Consider the following 19844-nt stretch of genomic DNA (forward strand, 5'->3'; position numbering starts at 1 on the left):
TCATTGTCACGGTCAGTAGCACACATTTACATTGTGGCACTTTATTTCATGCTGTTTTGTCCTGGTCTCTAGTTCTGTCTGATGAAGTTAAGTGGTATCCTTAGGTTTTCTCTGTCCAGAGGGCTAAAAGGTGTGGTGGATTTGGGGCTGTGGGTTTGTATAGACCTGTTCTGTTAGTTTTGTACTACCCGCCAGTCTATAAGTAAGAACTTGAAAGAAGCTCTAGAGGAAAGAAAACATCAAAAGGAAGTAGGCCTCTGCAAAGATAAAGGCCTGGGTTTGAACTGATGCTTCTATAATCCAATATTAGTTGGCTAAAAAAGTAGGCACCGTACAAAGATATTCCAGATCCTGCCTTCTCTGGAAGCTCCTTATCTTTTCATTTCAAAGGAGGATGGGATTTACCAGTTCAGTGTTTCCCACACTTCAATTAATCTCGTCTCCTTTTGGTTTTTTCGGTCACATCCATCTGTCATATAATTTGCTTAATAATTTTCTTTGAATTTACTCACTTCTAAAATTCAAATGTAATTAAAAGGAAACTTTAAACTGAGGGGTTTGACAACCTAGTTGTACTATTCTGTTATCCACTAAAAGATAGTGCAATTAAAATGAAAAGAAAGTCTATCTATGTACCATCTAAAATCATGTGTTATGCATTCTACACTTAGTGAAACACTGGATCAAGTAAGTCAGTAAACAGAAGAACTTAATTTACTAGGAGGAACTTGGGTGAACAAAGGGAAATCAGGGGAATCAGTCACTAACTTTGTCGAAGATGTATATAAACTATTATTTTAGTTAGAAAATTTAGTCTAAAAGCAAAGGCCTGAATTAGTTGAGTTTTCAAAATCTTACTATAAGTTTTTTAAAAAATCTGAGTTTCTCTGCTCTGATTCTGCTAGCACAGTTTTGGATTTCTATCTCTTTTTGGATGCAGAGCCCCTGTCCCACTTCTCCCCATAGTGGGTGAGGTCTGGGGATGCCCAGTCGGCTCTCCTTGTTTTCACTTCCTTTGCCCTCAGTTCTATGGCTCTTTCACTTCATATGCCCAGGACTGTCCTGTCCCCAGTCTTTCTCTAAGAGGAGCCCACCCCATTACGCTCTTCCACTCCACCTCTCTGGAGCCTTCTCTTACCTTGGAAAACACAAGTTGAGTGCCAAGGTATCAGGCGAGGACATGCTGTTACTTTTCCAATAGCTAGCTCAGCAGAATTGGGACCGCTAACCCCACAGCTAGATTTCTCCAGGATCTTTGAAATGGGGTTCTGTATTTGTTTATTACATTCACTATCTAACTAAAAGCTGCTGCCAAATGGAGATTGTTGTCTTTTTTCCTTCAGCAAGAACAGTTGAATTAAAATGTCACTGAAATGACACAGAAAGTTGCCTCCCGTGTTGAGTATAATCCTTTGACTTTAGCGCCGACTGCTTTATAACAGTTAATTAGTGAGAGGCACCATATCCTCTTAGTAAGGAAGATGAACACCACGAACGAGCCCTTAGGGAACTACTCCTGGCTGTGTCCTACAGACTTTAAAGCATTTCTTAGTTGGAAACATTACCCAATCACTTTGTTCTGCTTGGAATCTGGTCTCACTAGGAGCCAGAATGTTCCAGCTTCCTCACTTGTAACTGAGTTTTCATTTGCAGCTCAAACAATTAGAAATGGATGTCCGGAACCAGTTCCTTTCTTCTGAAGAGGAAGGTAGCCAACACCAGGGATCACTAATCATGGCCTCACCCTCTATGCCCAGGAGGCTGACTCACTTCCGAGCATAAAATTTGGCCTAAAGAGGATCAGAATTATTTATACCTGGAGCCACCTTATAGGCTCACCCAGACTCAGATTATCCTTGTTTCTGGTCAGTTCTGACTCCACTTGGGGAGTTGAGCCAATGTCTCCACAGCCTGACCCGAATTCCATGGAGTGAGTAGAATTTTTTGTTTCGCTTGAGCTGTGTGGGGTCTTTCACAGCCCCCCCCCCAAGTTTTTTTTATTTTTACACAGAACCCCTCGCTCAACTCCCATGCAGGGGACTAGTTCACATCTTCTCCAAAGTTATCCTTGACACTATAGTGGTGCTATGACTTCCCATTTCCTGGTATTTCTCTCTCTTTAGATGAAGGATGCCTTAACCGCAAAGAGCAGACAAATGAGTTACTTACTTGGTTCCACAGTTACACAGATTCTCTCCCCAAAGGTGAGTTTGTGTCACATCACGTGGGGGCTTTCCAAAAACCTCAGCAGTGCTCCTACCTTTCTTCTTCCTGTGAACGCTAGGACTGGAGGATCTTTAAGTCTTGGCTCTTAAAAAGATGACACTTGTTGCTTATCCAACTGATTCATGAAGATTTAGTCAATTGCCAGTAGAGTTGGTTTGCTTTTGGGAGGTTATTTTCTGAGGAGTAGGTAGGCACACATAAGGGATCAGACAAATAAGTTCGCAAATGCATCCTAGAAAAAGTGGTACATGCCTCATGGCTGACTATCACTACGGTCACCTTCGAAGTTCTCCCCTTGGGAAGCTGTGCACTGATGCCCGTGCCTAGTCCACCCTTCAAAGTAATTTTGGAACTTTTTTCCTGGAATGGACATCCGAGCTGTCGCTGTATTACCCTTGATGTCCTGAATGTCATCAAAATGTCTTCCTTTCAATATTTCCTTTATCTTTGGGTAAAGAAAGAAGTCATTGGGGTGAGTAGGGAGGGTGTTCCAATATAGTTATTTGTTTATGGGCTAAAAACTCCCTCATAGACAGTGCCGTGTGAGCTGGTGCATTGTCGTGATGCCAGAGCCATGAATTGTTGGTGAAAAGTTCATGTCATCTAACTTTTTCACACAACATTTTCAGCATTTCCAATAGTAAACTTGGTTAACTGTTTGACCAGTTGGTACAAATTCATAATGAATAATCCCTCTGATAGCAAAAAAAGGTTAGCAACCTCATAGCAACAAGTTCGTGAATTTAATTGTCTGCCTTCATATTTCTATGGTGAACGTTTCCAGGACAGTACATTTCACGGAGTTCCTGAATTGTTGCTTTTTATGGTTTTAGATTGTTCTCACTTCCTAGATCCACACATAACTCTCAGTCTTGGAAAACTGTCATCACCAAGGGGATGGGCCTTGGATCCATGACTATTCCAAAGTTACGGCATCCACAGTCACTAGTGCTGCTTAAAGGGCAGCTAACATGTAGCATCACAAGAGGTGATAGGGCGGTGTGAAGCACTGATCGGGTACCAGTGATTTACAGTATAGTCAGCATTAGAATGAGCAGCTATGGCTGGTGATTGCCTGAAAACAAATCAATCTCTTGAAATTCATCTTCCCAAACTGCAACGCAAAGCACTAGGGAAAATCTCTCTAGGGATTTGATCCAGAAATTCCACATGAGATGGCTCATATCACTCTTTTTTGCGATCCAATCAACACAAAACCAAGACAAGAATAGTTTTTAAAGAAACACCTTTTTGTATTCCCCAAATGAGAGTGGCTGTAAGAACATGTTGAAAAGCCAATTTCACCCCAGGGAGAACAGCAGTGAGTGAGAGGCCAGCAGCTGGAGTTCTGTCTCTTGGTCTGGTCAACTTCCTGGCATCCCTCTGGGTCACCGGGCAAGGAGGGTCTGCTACTTGCTGTGCTCTCCCCCTGGAGTGTGGTGACTGGTCTGAGGATTTCCCAGGGAAGCGCCACCTTGCCGCTGCAGTTTTTGTACAGATCTCTGCAGGTTTTGTAACACTGTGCGTATCCCCCCAATCACAGTGTTACAGAGCTTTACAAAAACCTCTCTGAAGGTTTCACCCTTTGTGAACTCTGAGAACCGTCAGCCGGATGTTTTCGCCAAGTCAAGCTCCAGCAAGATCAAAGGGTTTGGTAGTTAGGTCAGGGCAGGCTCTCTCAGGTGCTTTTGTCTGAGGCTCTTGTGTCCCCTGGGCTGGATCTTCCCTGGAGTTAGTAACTAGAATGCACTTTTAGAAACCATCACGTCCACTCCCATCTGTGCTTTCTGGCCAGGCTACTGTCAAATGCTTTCCCCCAGAGGACTTGGTCAGGTATCTGACTGTCTCAAGTGGATTCTACATGCTGTGGGTTAGGCATAAAATGCTTGTGATCAATGTAATTTCTCCTGTCACCTGCTAAGCTTCCAAATCATCTGTCTGTCCCGCTTTACACCTGAATAGTGTCAAACAGTTTACAAAGGGCTTTCACATAAATTTAAAATTATCCTCTCCATTGACTCTTTGGTTGCTAACTTCAGGGCCAGTAGTCCATACAGTGCTTTGTGTGATTTAGAAAAGGCAACCCCGCTGGGCGCATGCAGCTTGGGTTCAAGCTTGGGAAACAGATGGCACCTTTGTGTGCTTTATAAAAGGCTCCTCTTTCCCCAGCTGATGCAGCTCTACCCCAGGGCTTCTGCTCCGCGAGCTGAATTTTAGCCCCACTTGTCCACTTGGCCGATTGCCCTTGTGCAAGGCACAACTTGTGCAGCTAGATGCAGTGGCTCTGGCCAAATGCAGTTGATGCTTTTATTTATATTCTTGTTTGACCTCTGATTTTGACATTGTCATTCCCTCTTTGAAAACTCTCCTCTGGGGCTCTCAGGACACTGGTCTTGGTTCGCCTTTGATCTTTGTGTCGATCACTGTGAAAATAAAGTGATAGACTAGGGCTCATCCAACGTGACCTTATTAAATGTGAACTGTTAAAAGAGTGTGAATGTTGTTGTTGTAGTTAATAAAAGGGAGCAGCATTCGAAAACGGTTGATCCTCACACTTTCCCTGGAGGATGTTATCCAAATCCATGGCTTAATTTCAGTATCGTTATTTTACTTACAATTTCTGTGACAACTCCTTCCCACCCTACGTGTAACTGCATGCCTGCCCTGTGAACGCCAAGCAATTTCATCTCAACACACAGAGTCGAACATTCTCTTTTTGATTAACTGCCCCCTTCTCCCTCCTCACCCCCCCCCCAAAAAGAATAGTAAAAGAGGAAAAGAAGGAATGTTATGGTCTCGGTAACAGTAATAGGGGATGACTTAGGGTAGAAAGTAGGAAAATGTGAGCCTCATGGGAAGCGCCAGATGAAAATAAAGAATCGTAAATTGGACTCTGGGAGTATAGCTGTTTTTAGGTGCTAGTCTTTGAACTGACAAGAGGTGGGTGGTTACTGTGTTGAATAATAGATAAAGCTTCTGATTAACCCCTGTGACTCATTGACTTAGCACGTTGTACAGACTTTCCCAAGCAGCCATCAGTAGCTAGTTTAACAGAACTCGTTATAAGAAATAAAAAGTTGGGGATGAGAAGGCAATGAAAATCTTGAGTAATACCAGATCTTAAACTATGCAACCTTGGGGGTCTAGGGTGGTGAATTTTACAATCCTGTGGCTGTGGAAGAGAGTTTTGGGATGATGATGAATCTTGACAAGAATGCAGCTGCTGTGGATCCCAACTTTTCACGCCCTGTCTGTGACAGAAGTATGCATTCATGTACTTTACCACATGGCTTTGCAGGGCTTCCTGCTACAGGCCAAGCATACATCTTGTGCCACTAATTATGGGGCTTGGCCAGCTTTGATCCATAGAATGTGGGTAGAAGGACAGTGTGCCCCTTCTAAGCTGAGGCTTTAAGAGGTATCGTGTCATGGATTTCCAGCAGCGCTCTTGAACCTCCCCCTTCTGAGATTGGAAGAGTGTGCCCTAGTGCCCATTGCTGCTTCAGCCTGGGTCTTTGCATGAAGACATGTGGAGGAGACTTGAATCTAACCTACATCTTGAAGCCCAATACAGCTGACTTGAAGATCAGTGTGCAGCAACAATATAGGTTTGTTGTTGTCAGCAACTGAAATTTGAGGATTGTTTGTTACAGACCATGATCACAGCAGCAATAGCTGACGAATACAGATGCTAAACTATAGGGGGACCATAATCATGAAATTTCATGCTTAAAATTTTGCGTGGATCCCTAGTATCTTCAGGATAAAATGGTATGGAACACAGGCTTTTGCTCACCTTCCCAGGCCTACATCTTTTACTTTCCACTTACACTCTTACACTCAGCAGCACTGACTCCTTACTTCCCGAGAGCTCCATGATCTTTCAGACTTCTTTGCCTTTGTCAGGGGATTGATTTTCTTTCCCACTTTGGCCCCTAATGCATCTCCTTAGGTTCTATTCATTTTCTGGTCATGGCTTAGATATTGACTTCCCTGAGAACTTCTAAATGATGGCTCAAGACTGGACTGGGTTAGATGCCCACGCCTTCCCTGAATTTTCGTGACATGTAGTGCTTATCTCCATCATTGCACTCAAGATCCCCTTTCCCATCTTCTTCATTAGGTAGAGACACTTGAGAGAAGGGAGTTGTACTTATTCATTTCTGCATACCTTGTTCCAGTACAGTGCCTGACTCAGTGAGTGCTCAGAAAGTGTCTTCTGAATCCATTTTAAAGACAAGATATCTCATGTTCAGAAAGACAAAGCTAGGAAGTGACAGAGCCATGGCCAAAACCCACATGTTCCTGCTCCTAGTCCTCTGCTGTCTTTCTGATACCAGGCTGCCTTATAGAATACGATCTTACATTTGTTTAGTGGAGCATAGCAACATTAGTGGCAAACAAATTGATTTTTAACATTAGCCTGAGTTAAGCATCATTGGGAAGATAAATTTGTTGTGATTTGCTCCAAACCATGAAATATATTCTAAAGCCAAATAGAAATGAGTTTCACGTTGTCTACATATTTGGATTATTCAACTCACATTCTTTTCCACTAACCTGAGTAATCAAGGATCAATTGTGCCTCTAGGGAGGAATCCTAGAATGTCACAGCTAGAAGAGACTTCAAGGATCACATATTCACTGCCTGGGTATTCAGATGAGAGTCTAGAAAGATCCAGAGAGGTTTCACAACTTGGCCAAGGCACCCAACTTCAAATGAACATACAAGAAATCAAGTATTCTAGTTCTTAGTCTGGTGATATTTTTTGGTATACTAGGCAACTACCTAGTCTTCTTTGGTTTTATATTCTGGCATTTATCATTTGAAAGTGTTTATGGGTCTATTCTCAGTCTCAGAACTGATCTCCTATGAAGTGAGCATAGAATGGCCTGGGAAACCTGGCATTTTCTTTTTTTATGTGGCTTTTCACTGTTGTAGGAGATGCTCTTTTGTGGGAAAGGGTGGGAGGCAGTCACAGGACAGGTGTGTCTTGAAGTTCAGCTCTTCACAGAAGGAGGCCAGGCCATGTTCTCAGTGCCAGGTCAGCTCATCCTCAGGGGGGAACAGAGGAAAGTGACAGTGTGAGAAATGTTTACCATGGTATTTATTCAGTCCTGGCTGGGACCAGGCCTTATGCTTGGAGACTCAGAGCACTTTGAGAAAATTTATGGGATACCAAACCAAGAAATGAAATAGGGATTGGACAGGGATATCCTTTGAACTAGCTTTATTCATCTCCACCTCCTGCTCCTGGTGTTGATATGTACTCTTTTTTTTTAATTTAATTTTTAAATTTTGTGATGTCTGATCTTGTTTATTTGTTACTGTTAGAAAATCTCATTTCTGACTAGACTCAGATTTAGAGGTAGAAGCTCTCAGAGAGGGCAGCCCACCTTTCTTGGCAATCTGTTCCTCGCTTTTTTCTTTGGCATCCTTCATTCTCTTGGCCAAAAGTGTAGCATATGCTGCGGGCTCTTCCATACTTTTCTTAGTAGGCTGTTTCTTCAGACCAATATGTGGCACTTGAGTTACAGGATGCATGGAGTGACCAGACGCTGAATCTTGGGTGCTTTGGTTTTAGGTTTCTTACGTTCTTTGTTTAGGGGCTTTCTCACAACATACTGGCAGACATCATCTTCTTTAGAGAGACTGAAAAGTTTGCCAATTCTGCTAGCCCTTTTGGGCCCCAGGTGACGAGACACAGTAGTATCAGTGAGATCAGGAATATCTTTCTCCTCTTTTTAAAAAATGACCAAGTTGAGAAAACTCAGATTGGCATCCATAATGCAACCCTGAACAGATTTACACTTTCTTTCTCTAGTCCTCCTTGGTCTATAACAGGAATGCCCCTTACTCAGCAGCAGGCGGACATGGCCATCGGTCAAGACACCTAGTTTGTCGTTCCCACCACTGATTCGAACCACATAACCCTTCCATTCTTCACCCATAAGGTAAGCAGCAACTTCTGTGGCCATACGTTTCTCATAAAATGTGCGAGGTTTGCATTCATCATCCACTTTGATGAGTTTCTGGCAGCCAGTGGCTGGGAAAGAGATGCTCGGCTTCACCCTGAAGCAGCCGACTGCCTTTGAGGTGCTACAAAAAAGAGAGATATGTACTCTTTGAGGGTTATAGACAAACTGTAGTATATTCAAAGGAGAATACTAGGCTGTTGAAGCGACTTCAAACCATGTACAGGAAGAAACAGGTAAAAAACATGGGGATGGTAGACCAAAGGAAGGGAGATACTAGGGGTGTTTGATCATAGTCTTTGTATATCTAGTGGGAAGAGCTGGCTTATTAAATCATATCTGCTTATGCATTCTATCTATTGCTACGTGTTGGTTTGGCTGAAATATATGAGCAAAAACTAGCCTTACACGGATAACGTAGTTTGAAGAGATGTTAATTGTAGTGCAGAACCTGAAACCATGTTAATGAACTTTCTGCATTCTGTTGCATTAAAATTAATTGGCCTGTCTTGGATGAAACTTTCACCCATGTATATTTTTGTAACATTATCTGTTGGTCATTTGGGAAATAATTGGTTCACTGAGTTAGGCAACTTATACATGCTGACACATTTCATTATACAATATAAAAATACCACAATAGTTAATATCACTACTGATATTTTTAAATCAGAGAAGTACTTAAATGTTGGGGAGCCACTCAGCTCACAGTGGCAGACAAATTTCCCTACACTCATATTTTTTCCTGAAAGCTTAAATTTTTATTATTAGCAATCATTATCAATTGTTTTTCTTGATGTGACAGGCTCAGTTCATTCATTTTCAAGAAGATAACTGCCAAATAGCCAAGTTTGAATAACCATACTTTGTCAGTCATTCTTTCAAGCAGAAATGGTGTTTCAAGGAAAAAGTGGCTAGTTCGGCTTGTAATTCGCACAATTGCAACAAATGTTTTCCCTTGAGATAACTATTATAATTTGGAATATAGCAGAAGGGCTTTATGGGTACTTCCCCCTTTGTCACATAAGACACTGAAAAGATACTCAACAGTTTAGATTTAATAAAATTAAGTTTTTACTTCATCAATGTTATGGAATGAATTGTGCCCTCCCAAAAGTCATATGTTGATATTCTCAATCCCAGAACCTCAGAATATGACATTTGGAGACCGGGGCTTTAAAGAGCTGATTACATTAAAATGAGGCCCTTAGTGTGGGCCTAATCCAATCTGACTGGTGTCCTTATAAAAATAGGAAATTTGGACTCACAAAGAAGAGATACCAGGGATATGCATGCACAGAGGAAAGACCATGTGAGGACACAGCAAGAAGATGGTCAGCTGCAAGCCTTAGGAGAAACCAATTCTGTAGATACCTTGATCTTGGACTTCTAGCCTCAGAACTATGAGAAAATCAATTTCTGCTGTTTAAGCCACCCAGTCTGTGGTATTTTGTTATGGCAGCCCCAGCAAACTAATAGTCAACAACATTTTAAAGTGAAAGAGAAACTGCCCTTTTTTTTTTCCTCCTACAGATATGTGGCAGTGAAGAATACAATGACTACTAATACTTAATACCACTGCCTTGATTCATGTGGAAGGACCAGCAATTTTACCCACATTCCTTCTGTACTATCAGTGCAAATGTCAATATAATGAAAAAGACGAATAATATCTTGGTATTATTATGAAAACAGTTCTGACCTCATGGTCTCCCTGAAAATGTTTTAAGGCCCCTAGAGGTCCACCCACCATACTTTGAGAACCACTGACCTAATTATATGTTGTTTGTGCTGCCAAAGCTGCAATAGCAGCTGTCAATCCCAGGCTTCCTGTGCTGCTGCACCCCTCTCTAATTGTTTGCTAGTGATTAGCAGACCAATTGTAGCATATACTTTCACTGATCAATAAATAAGTGGTCAGAAGTCATTTTGAGCAGCGGCCTTCCAGTTCTTTAAAAATAATAAAATTGACCCAAATACTTTGGTTGGAATTTCTAGAGTTGAAGACCATGGATCTTTTTGTCACCTGCCACTGGTTTCTTCTTCTTGGTGGTACCCTGGAAGTCAGATGCTGGATCCATGGTGATTGTGCTTTGGTGACAGAGGGAGGGCTCAGTGAAGGTCTTGTGTCTGACTCTGTTGGTTCAGTACCCCTACTATATTTCTGTGGCAATACTTCAGCCTTTCCATTAAAAATAATGTTCACTTGTTTAAGTGATAGATAGTTAGGATGGTAACTTGAGTTTTTGGCAAAACTATAAAGAGGAATAGACCAATATGGTTTGCAGGGTTAATGGGTTAAATAATATACTTAACAACTGGACAAAAATTAAAGGAGGCCAGGTTTTTAAACTGAGACCCATATAAAGCCCCAAGAATGGATAAACTTAGTTGAGTTCCCCTTATTTAGAGGACACCTGATACGCCTTGACTTTTGTTAAAACCTTCTCTTACCTTCTTTATATGTCCACCCACTTGAAGAAGATGCAAGGTTGACAATCAACCAATTGCAGTTCGTTGGTACACCTGTAGAAGAATGGAACTACCCCATCCCCACATAAGTGGAGGACTTAATTTTGAGCTATTGTCATCATCTCAGATCTTAAAAGGCAGTGATTTTAAGATACTTCATTTAAGCCTACGTCTTGAATAAGAAAAATCCAAAATGTGCAACATCATCATTAGCGATTTTCTCATTTATTTTATTATAAAAATTTTGAAACATTCCCCCAAAAAAGAGATTAATAGAATCAATATCTATAGACTCATTTAAGAATCACCTAGATTTAAGAATTGTTAATGTTTGCTATATTTGCTATATATTTTGGTCAAATATTTAAAAATAAGTTATAAGCATCATGACAATCGTAAACAACTCAGTATGCATTTAAAAAATTAAAAATATTTTTCTACATAATCATAATACTACCATTTCCTGCCTAACAAGGTTAACAATTCCCTAAAATCATTTAATAACCTGTCCATGGTCAAATTATCCATGGACATTTTGTCCCAAAATGTCTTTTACAGATTTTTTTTTAAATTTTTTTATTGGGGAATATTGGGGAACAGTGTGTTTCTCCAGGGTCCATCAGTTCAAGTCATTGCAGGGGGTGCAGCCCACCATCCCATGTGGGAATTGAACCAGCAACGCTGCTGCTCAGAGCTCATGCTCTTACCAACTGAGCCATCCAGCCGCTCCCCATGACTACTTTTTAACAAACGATTTATACTTCTTAACCCCTTCCCCTTTTCCACCCACACTCTTAACCCCCCTCCCATTAGGAAGTCATCAAAATGTTTTCTGTATCAATGAGTTTGTTTCTGTTTTGTTTCTTAATTATGTTTGCTAGATTCCACGTATAAGTGAAATCACATTGCATCTGTCTTTCTCTGTCTGATATATTCTACTCAGCACAACACTCTACAGATCTCTCCATGCCGCCACAGATGGCAAGAACCCATTCTTTTCCATGACCGAGCAATATTTCATTGTTTACATATGTACCACCTCTTCTTTATCCATTCTTTATCCATTCATCCATCGATGGACACAAGATGCCGCCACATCTTGGCCGTTACAAACAATGCAGCAATGAACATATAGATGCACATGTTCCCTTGAAGTAGTGTTTTGGGTTTCTTTGTATAATTATCCTGAAGTGGGATTACTAGGTCCTTCATTGTCTCTTCTTATAGCCTTTTTTTTTTTAAGTTTTTTTTTTTAAGGTTTTATTGGGGAAGGGGAACAGGACTTTATGGGGGAACAGTGTGTACTTCCAGGACTTTTTTCCAAGTTAAGTTGTTGTCTTTTCGATCTTAGTTGTGGAGGGCGCAGCTCAGCTCCAGTCCAGTTGCCGTTGCTAGTTGCAGGGGGCACAGCCCACCATCCCCTGCAGGAGTCGAACCGCCAACCTTGAGGTTGAGAGTATGCTCCAACCAACTGAGCCATCTGGCCACCCAAGAGCTGAGCGGCAGTTCATTGAGTTCATTCTAGTTGTGGAGTGCGCAGCTCGCTGGCCCATGTGGGAATCGAACCGGCAGCCCCATTGCCCAGAGCTCACGCTCTAACCAACTGAGCCACCCGTCCTAGCCTTTGTTTTAAAGTCTATTTTGTCTGGTATAAGTATTGCTACCCCAGAATTTTTTGTTTTTTTCATTTCTATTTTCATGAAATAACTTTTTCCATCCCTTTACTTTCTGTCGGTGTCTTTCAATATGAAGTGAGTTTCTTGTAGGCAGCATATGTAAGGGTTTTGTTTTCTTATCCATTCATCCCTCCTATGTCTTTTAATTGGAGCATTTAATCCATTTACATTGAAAGTAATTATTGATAGATATGTAGCTATTGCCATTTTATTATTCATAATTTTGATTTTTTTTTTCTATCTCAAAAAAGTCCTTCTAACATTCCTTGTAATACTGGTTTGAACTCTTTTAATACTGCTGATGAACTCTTTTTAGCTTTTTCCTGTCTGGGAAGGTCTTTATCTGTCCTTTGATTTTAAATGATAGCTTTGTAGAGTAGGCTTGGTTGTAGGTCCTTAGTTTTTATCACATTGAATATTTTGTGCCAATCCCTTCCTGCCTGCAAAGTTTCTATTGAGAAATCATGTGACAGTTTTATGGGCGCTCTCTTATAAGTTACTAGTTGCTCTTCTCTTGCTGTTTTTAGGATTCTCTCTTTATCTTTAACCTTAGCCATTTTTATTATAATGTGTCTTGGTGTGGGCCTGTTTGGGTTCACCCTGTTTGGGGCTCTCTGTACTTCCTGGACTTGTATGTCTATTTCTTTCACCAGGTAAGGAAATTTTTCAGTCATTACTTTTAAAAATACGTTCTCAATCTCTTGCTTTCTCTCTTCTCCTTCTGGTATCCCTATGATGCAAATATTGTTACACTTGATGTTGTCCCAGAGGTCTCTTAAACTTCGTTTTTTTTTTTTTTTTTGGATTCGTTTTTCATTCTACTGTTCCAATTGGGTGTTTTCTATTACCCTGTCTTTCAAATCATTGATCTGATCCTCTGCTTCATCTGGTGATTCCTTCTAGTGCATTCTTCATTTCAGTTTTTGTATTCTTCACTTCTATTTCTTTTTTATCATTTCTATGTCCTTTTAAATGTTTGCTATCTCTTTGTTGAAGTTCTTGCTACATTCCTTGAGCATCCTTATAATTATTGTTTTGAACTCTGTTAGGTTGCTTGCGTCCATTTCATTTAGTTCTTTTTCTGGATTTTTCTCCTGTTATTTCATTTAAGACAAATTTCTTTGTTTCCTTATTTTGGCTGCCTTTCTGTGTTTGTTTCTATGTATTTGATCTGCTATGTCTCCCAGTTTGGCTGGGCGGCCTTTTGTAGTAGGGGCCCAGTGGCACAATCTCCCTGGCCACTTGCTCCAGGTGCTCCAGGAGTGTCCCTTGTGTAGGTTGTATGTATCCTCCTGTTGTAGTTAGCCTTGATTGCTATTGGCACATCAGTGGGTGGGATTGACCCTCAGGCTGATTGGCTGTGGGGTTGGCCATGTCCACAGCTTATGGGCTGCTGTGTGAGGGGCTTACCCCACTGAGTGGGATTTGCCCCAGTGGGCTCTGATGCCTGTTGAGATCACCCTTTGTGTGTGCCACTTTTGGGCTGATTGGGTAGTGCTCTGCTGTGGTATGAAGCCAAGCTCCAAGCATGTTGGTTCTGGGGCCTCTTGGGAGGGGCCGTGGTGCAGGCCCAGGTCACCTACTGCCTGTGACTGGCCGGGTCCTACCAGGTAGAAGCTATAAAGTGATCTGTGATTATTCGCTGCCTGTGCTAAATCTACAGGCATGTGGGAGAGGCCTTGCTGTGAATTGAGGTCAGCTGCCTCCAGCACCAGGATTGGGGTAACTCGGCAAAAAGTCAGGATACCCTGAATCCTGCTGCCACCTGCCAGCTCTCTTAATGTTCAGTTGCAGATAAAGCCTTGTGCAGTAGGCAAGTTGGGTGAGGCCGGGGCTCAGGGAGTCACTAGAGTGGAAAGAATTGTTCACCAGGTTAATGTAAATTCTAGTTTGGTGCAAGTGCTGAGCTTGGAGCCACTCAGCAAAAGTCTCAGAGTACACTGAGGCCAGTTGCTGCTTGCCTGCTGCCTGCTGGACTCTGATAGTTTTCTAAGAAAAAGTGCAAAGTGGGCAGGGCTGGCTGCTCAGGAGAAAGTGCCTCCAGCTGAGTCAGTGGGGCAGAGCAGCAGAGCTCATCCGGCCAATCAGATTCAGATTCGGCCTGTGGGGGCTGGGCTCAATACAAGCAAGATGGCGTCTGCCTGCTGGCTGCAGGGAAGGAGGCCCTCCCACTGGGAAAATGCCGACTGTCCTCCATTCCTCTCCCTAAACCCACACACCTCAGTCTGTTTCTTTCCTGTATGTCTTTGAGACCCCCCCGAGTCACCATCCCTCCGCTGGAGCTTAAGGTGAGTGATTGCGAGTGGATGAGTCTGTGCGCGAGCTGTTTACAAGGACATTTGGGTTTCCTGCTGCCTTCCATCCCACCCAAACTGTCAAAATCCCCACTGTTTTTTACAGCTAGATAGTGGAGGCTGTTCTTCTAGGCGTTTGTAATCCAGGCTGGGGACTGGTGTGGGAGGCTGGGGTCCTTTGCTCCTCTGGGGGAAGCTCCACAGCTGATATTGCCCTTCTGATTCTCAACTGCTACATGGAAGTTTGGGGCCTGTTTTGTGTCTCTGCACCTCCTACCAGTCTCGTTGTGGCTTCTTCTTTATATTTTTAGTTATAGGACTTCTGTTTGGCTAGACTTCAGATGGTTCTCCAGGTTGATTGTTCTATAATTTAGTTGTAATTTTAATGTGTTCATGGAAGGATGCAGGCACAGTGTTTATATATTCCGCCATCTTGCTAAGAATAAAACCTTTTTTTTTTGGCTTGGATTAATTTTTTTCTGCGTGATTTCTTGTGTGAAGCAGGAAGTTAGTCATATTTCTTTTTTTTGGTAACTGTGAATGCTTCCAGTCTGCTATCACAGAAAAAAAATGTTATAAACTCATCACTATATACTGAAAAATTAATGTTTAAAAGAGTGTGCTTTTAGAAAATGTAATCCAAAGATATGTTCCATTTCTGCACTAAAAATGAGAATTTCATTAAAAGTGTTCTTTTTGTGAATTACATATTTCCCCGAAAATGGGCTCTTCTAATGTTATTTTGATTGAGTTGATGTATTCTATCCTCTAAAAGTCCTAAACCCAGTTATTTTGAACAATCTGGGAAGAGGCCTAAGTATAGTTTTCTTCCCCTGTGCAGTACTTTTGTTCTTCTAGACTTAAGAGCAATTAAATTTGGTGTGCTAACTGGTGATTGTAATCCCAGGATGAAGGGATTAATTCCCTGTGTTCTTGGATCAAATGTAAATAGAGTCAAGAGAAGACGAATGATCTCTAGATCCATCCATGTTGTTGCAAATGATAAGATTTCTTTCTTCTTTATGGCTGCGTAATACTCCATTGTATAAATGTACCACAGCTTCTTAATCCAGTCATCTACCGATGGGCATTTTGGTTGTTTCCATATCTTGGCTATTGTGTAAAGTGCTGCATAGGAGTGTATGCATAGGAGTGCATACTGATTTTTGAATTGGAGTTTTGGATTTCTCCGGGTAGATGCCTAGGAGTGGAATTACTGGATCATAGGGTAGTTCCATTTTCAGATTCCTGAGATACCTCCGTACTGTTTTCCATAGTGGCTGCACTAATCTGCAATCCCACCAACAGTGCACTAGCATTCCCTTTTCTCCACATCCGCACCAGCATTTGTTGTTTGTTGATTTATTGATGATAGCCATTTTGACTGGAGTGAGGTGATATCTCATTGTGGTTTTTATTTGCATTTCTCTGATGGTTAGTGAGGTTGAGCATTTCTTCATATGTCTTCTTGCCTTCTGTATGTCCTTTTTAGAAAAATGTCTCCTCAAGTCCTCTGCCCATTTTTTAATTGGGTTGTTTGTTTTTTTGGAGTTGAGTTGAGTAAGTTTTTTATAGATTTGTGATATTAATCCCTTATCAGATATATCATTGGCAAATATCTTTTCCCGTTCAGTAGGATCCCTTTTTGTTTTATTGATGGTTTCCTTTGCTGTGAAAAAACTTTTTAGTTTGATGTAATCCCACATGTTTATTTTTTCTCTTACTTCCCTCGCGCGAGGAGATATATCACTGAAAATCTTATGTTAAGTGAAATAAGTCAGAAAGAGAAAGACAAGTACCATATGATCTCACTTATATGCGGAATCTAAAGAAAAGAATATGTGAATGAACTAATCAGAGACAGTTTTGAGGGCACAAAGAAAAAACCGAGAGTTGTTAGATGTGCGGGGGTGGGGGTGGGGGTTGGGGATAAGGGGAAAGGTGAAGGGATTAGGAAGCAGCTGGTAACCACAAGATGGCCTCAGGGTTTTCTGAAAATTAATTTGGGGAACTTATTCAATAATGTCGTAAAGATTTTGTTGGGTATCCGATGGACATGCGTCCTATTTGGGAGACCACCTCAGAGATAATGTGGATGCCTGATCATGCCATTGTACACCAGAAGCTAAACATTAATGAATGCCAACTATAATTTTATATATATAATGTGATGGCTGGGTGTGAGGTCGGAGGGATAATGGATGGGGGGAGGGGGCTTCACAGTGTGAGGGATATAAATGATGAATGTCTAAGTATTACCTTGTCTTGTACACCTGAAACTAATAAAAAAAATAAATAAATAAATAGACATCAAGGGGGATCACTCTATTAAAAGGTATAATATTTCCAGAAAAAAAAATAGTTAATGTGAGATTTGGTGTTCTCCACCATTATTGATATCAAACTCTGATATCAAACTCTGATCCTATACCATTCTGGTAGGTGACAAATAGCACTTCATTAAAGTTTCAATTTGACTTCCCGAAAAAAAAAAAAAAAGAGAAGACGAATGAGAATTCAGGCTTTGTAAACTCTCAGATCTATGGGATTGACATTGATTGATCCTGAAGTGAATAGAAATATTGCTTAGTTCCCAGCAAACATGTTTCAAAAACACATTCTTTAAGTGGGTAGGGATAAATTGTGTCTTTGTTCTGGAGCGAGGAGACTGCTTGGTGGCATTAGGTCAGAGAGGGAGATGCCTTAATTCTGAAATAATATTCCTGGTGGTGCTAGGTCTTCTACTTCCATCTTCAAGGACCCACTCAAAATTTATCTCCAGAAGCTCTTCCCAGCTAACTCTACTCAACAAAAAATTTCCCTCCCAACATCTATTTACTTGCTTAAGACTTTCTAATAGCTTAGGTTTTATTTATGAAGAGTGTGTACTCCTCATTATGTCACTGGGCTATTTGTCCAGGGCTGCCTAATGACAACCTTTGTGTCATCTCTACTCCCTCATTCGACAGTTTTCTCACCAGAACAAGGCACATGAACTGCTAGGGTTTGGTGATTCAGGGTCAGAGTTTCACCTTCTGGATCTGTTGATAGTATGGCCTGTAGAAATACATTATTTATAATGACTTGAGCAATCCCTCTCCTGGGTATCTACCCAAAAAATCTGAAAACATTTATACATAAAGACACATGTGCTCCAATGTTCATTGCAGCTTTGTTTACAGTGACCAAGACATGGAAACAACCAAAATGTCCTTCGATAGATGAATGGATAAAGAAGTTGTGGTATATATACACAATGGAATACTATTCGGCAGTAAGAAAAGATGAAATAGGAACATTTGTGACAACATGGATGGATCTTGAGAGTATAATGCTAAGCGAAATAAGTCAGACAGAAAAAGTAGAGAACCATATGATTTCACCGATATGTGGTATATAAACCAAAAACAACAAAAGAACAAGACAAACAAATGAGAAACAAAAGCTCATAGACACAGACAATAGTTTAGTGGTTACCAGAGGGTAAAGGGGGTGGATGGTCGGAGATGAGGGTAAGGGGGATTAAATATATGGTGATGGAAGGAGAACTGACTCTGGGTGGTGAACACACAATGGGATTTATAGATGATGTAATACAGTATTGTACACCTGAAATCTATGTAATTTTACTAGCAATTGTCATCCCAATAAATTTAAAAAAAAATGACTTGGACTCTGTAAGCATGTCATATTCCAATGAGATGGAATTCAGTTCACAACAACCACTATCTAAACATTTTTGTACATTTTCAGTACATGTTTTAGCATTTAGTACATATTTTATACTAGGCATTGAGCTCATTGAAGAGAGGAGTTATATACATTGGATACACATGGGTTCAACCGAGGATATAATTTCACAATCATTGTTGGTCCCATTCACTTTACTTCTTCTATGATATTCTCTTTTACATTGCCATGTGTATAGTTAATAAATGTTAAAGTGTGTGGTTGAGATTATTTGTTACTAATGACTTTGGTGATACTTGTTCACATTTAGAAACCATTGCAGTAGACAATATGGAGTAAACTCCTAAAAAAAGGAATCTGGAGGTGAGGGGGCAATGAAGCTCATATTTTATTTCCCCATGACACTCAGAGGATTCCTCCTGATGCTGAAACATACATAATGGGACACAGGTGGGTGTTTTTGGAGAAAGGCTTAATACATTTCAACCTCCGTGGTAAGTGTCACAGTGAAACATAGCAGTACAAAAACTTTCTTCTTCCTTTTTTCTTCCCTTGGCACTTTGCCATTACCACTCATTCAGAATAACTTAGAAAATTTTCATCAATATTATTGTGGTTAAATGCTATAAAACTCGGGCACAAAATTATTAGAATCACACAAATCCGTAAGTAAAGCAATAAGAACCTAAAAAAATAAATGGGTGTAGAAAAAAAACGAGAAATCAGTCATTTGTTAACAAACTTGGAAAAATGTTTTAACCTTCTAGTAATAAAAGTGTAAATAGAACATTAACAAACCATTTTTTTTTTGAGAGATATTTAAGCAATGTTTTTGTCATAAAAGGTGATGTTTCCAATGCTGGCAAAATGGTAATAATATAAATAGTTATATTTTTATTAGAAGCCAATTACTTAATATCAAGATGGTAAAGATATTCATACTAGTTTGAGCAAATATTTTCACTTTGTGGAATTCACTGTGAGAAAATACTGTATATGTTTGAATATAAAATGAGGTTTATTTTCCTCAGAGAATAGAGTCCCTTATATTTAATTCCTTACAAAAGTTACAAAAAGCAATATTACTTTCATGCCATTATTTTATTTTGCACAGTTAAGTAGTGAAGACACATTATTCTGAAATGATCTTAATCAATGCTAGTTCATGAATGCTTATGAAAGTCAACTGATAAGATTAGTGAAAAAGATGACTACATAATTTAACAAAAATTTAGTAACTATTCTTGGGAGTGTGCCTTCAAAATTATACGTGTTTGATATTGTTTAAACATATCTTTTAAAGTAAATGTTTTGTGTGAAAATCAAGAATATCACTTACACAGGATGTGGAGTACAGCATAGGGAATAGAGTGAATGGAATTGTAATAGTTATAGACGATGTCAGAGGGGCAGTAGATTGGGCGTGGGGGGTTCTCACTTTGTGAGGCGTGTCAATGTCTAACTATTGCGTTGTTTTGTACACCGGAAACTAATAAAAAAAAGAATATCA

General features: G+C 40.4%; 1 long non-coding RNA gene, 1 pseudogene and 1 gene segment (V, D, J or C); 1 reads left to right on the forward strand and 2 right to left on the reverse strand.

The window, feature by feature from the left end:
* Positions 1–19844, reverse strand: part of LOC308498374 (T cell receptor delta constant-like) — a 70495-nt gene that overhangs the window by 13955 nt on the left and 36696 nt on the right.
* LOC308497841 (small ribosomal subunit protein eS6-like) lies at positions 7568–9909 on the reverse strand (annotated as a pseudogene). The gene is made up of 2 exons: positions 9905–9909; positions 7568–8326 (listed from the first exon to the last, which is right to left on the reverse strand). The product of its transcript is annotated as a small ribosomal subunit protein eS6-like (transcript).
* Positions 14470–19844, forward strand: part of LOC308498376 — a 68017-nt gene continuing 62642 nt past the window's right edge. The window contains exon 1 of the long non-coding RNA XR_013993463.1: positions 14470–14638. This is a non-coding gene — a long non-coding RNA (uncharacterized lncRNA). The remainder of the gene's footprint in view (positions 14639–19844) is intronic.

This window comes from Rhinolophus hipposideros (assembly GCF_964194185.1).
Source record: "Rhinolophus hipposideros genome assembly, chromosome: 5".
In the NCBI taxonomy this organism is placed as follows: Eukaryota; Metazoa; Chordata; class Mammalia; order Chiroptera; family Rhinolophidae; genus Rhinolophus; species Rhinolophus hipposideros.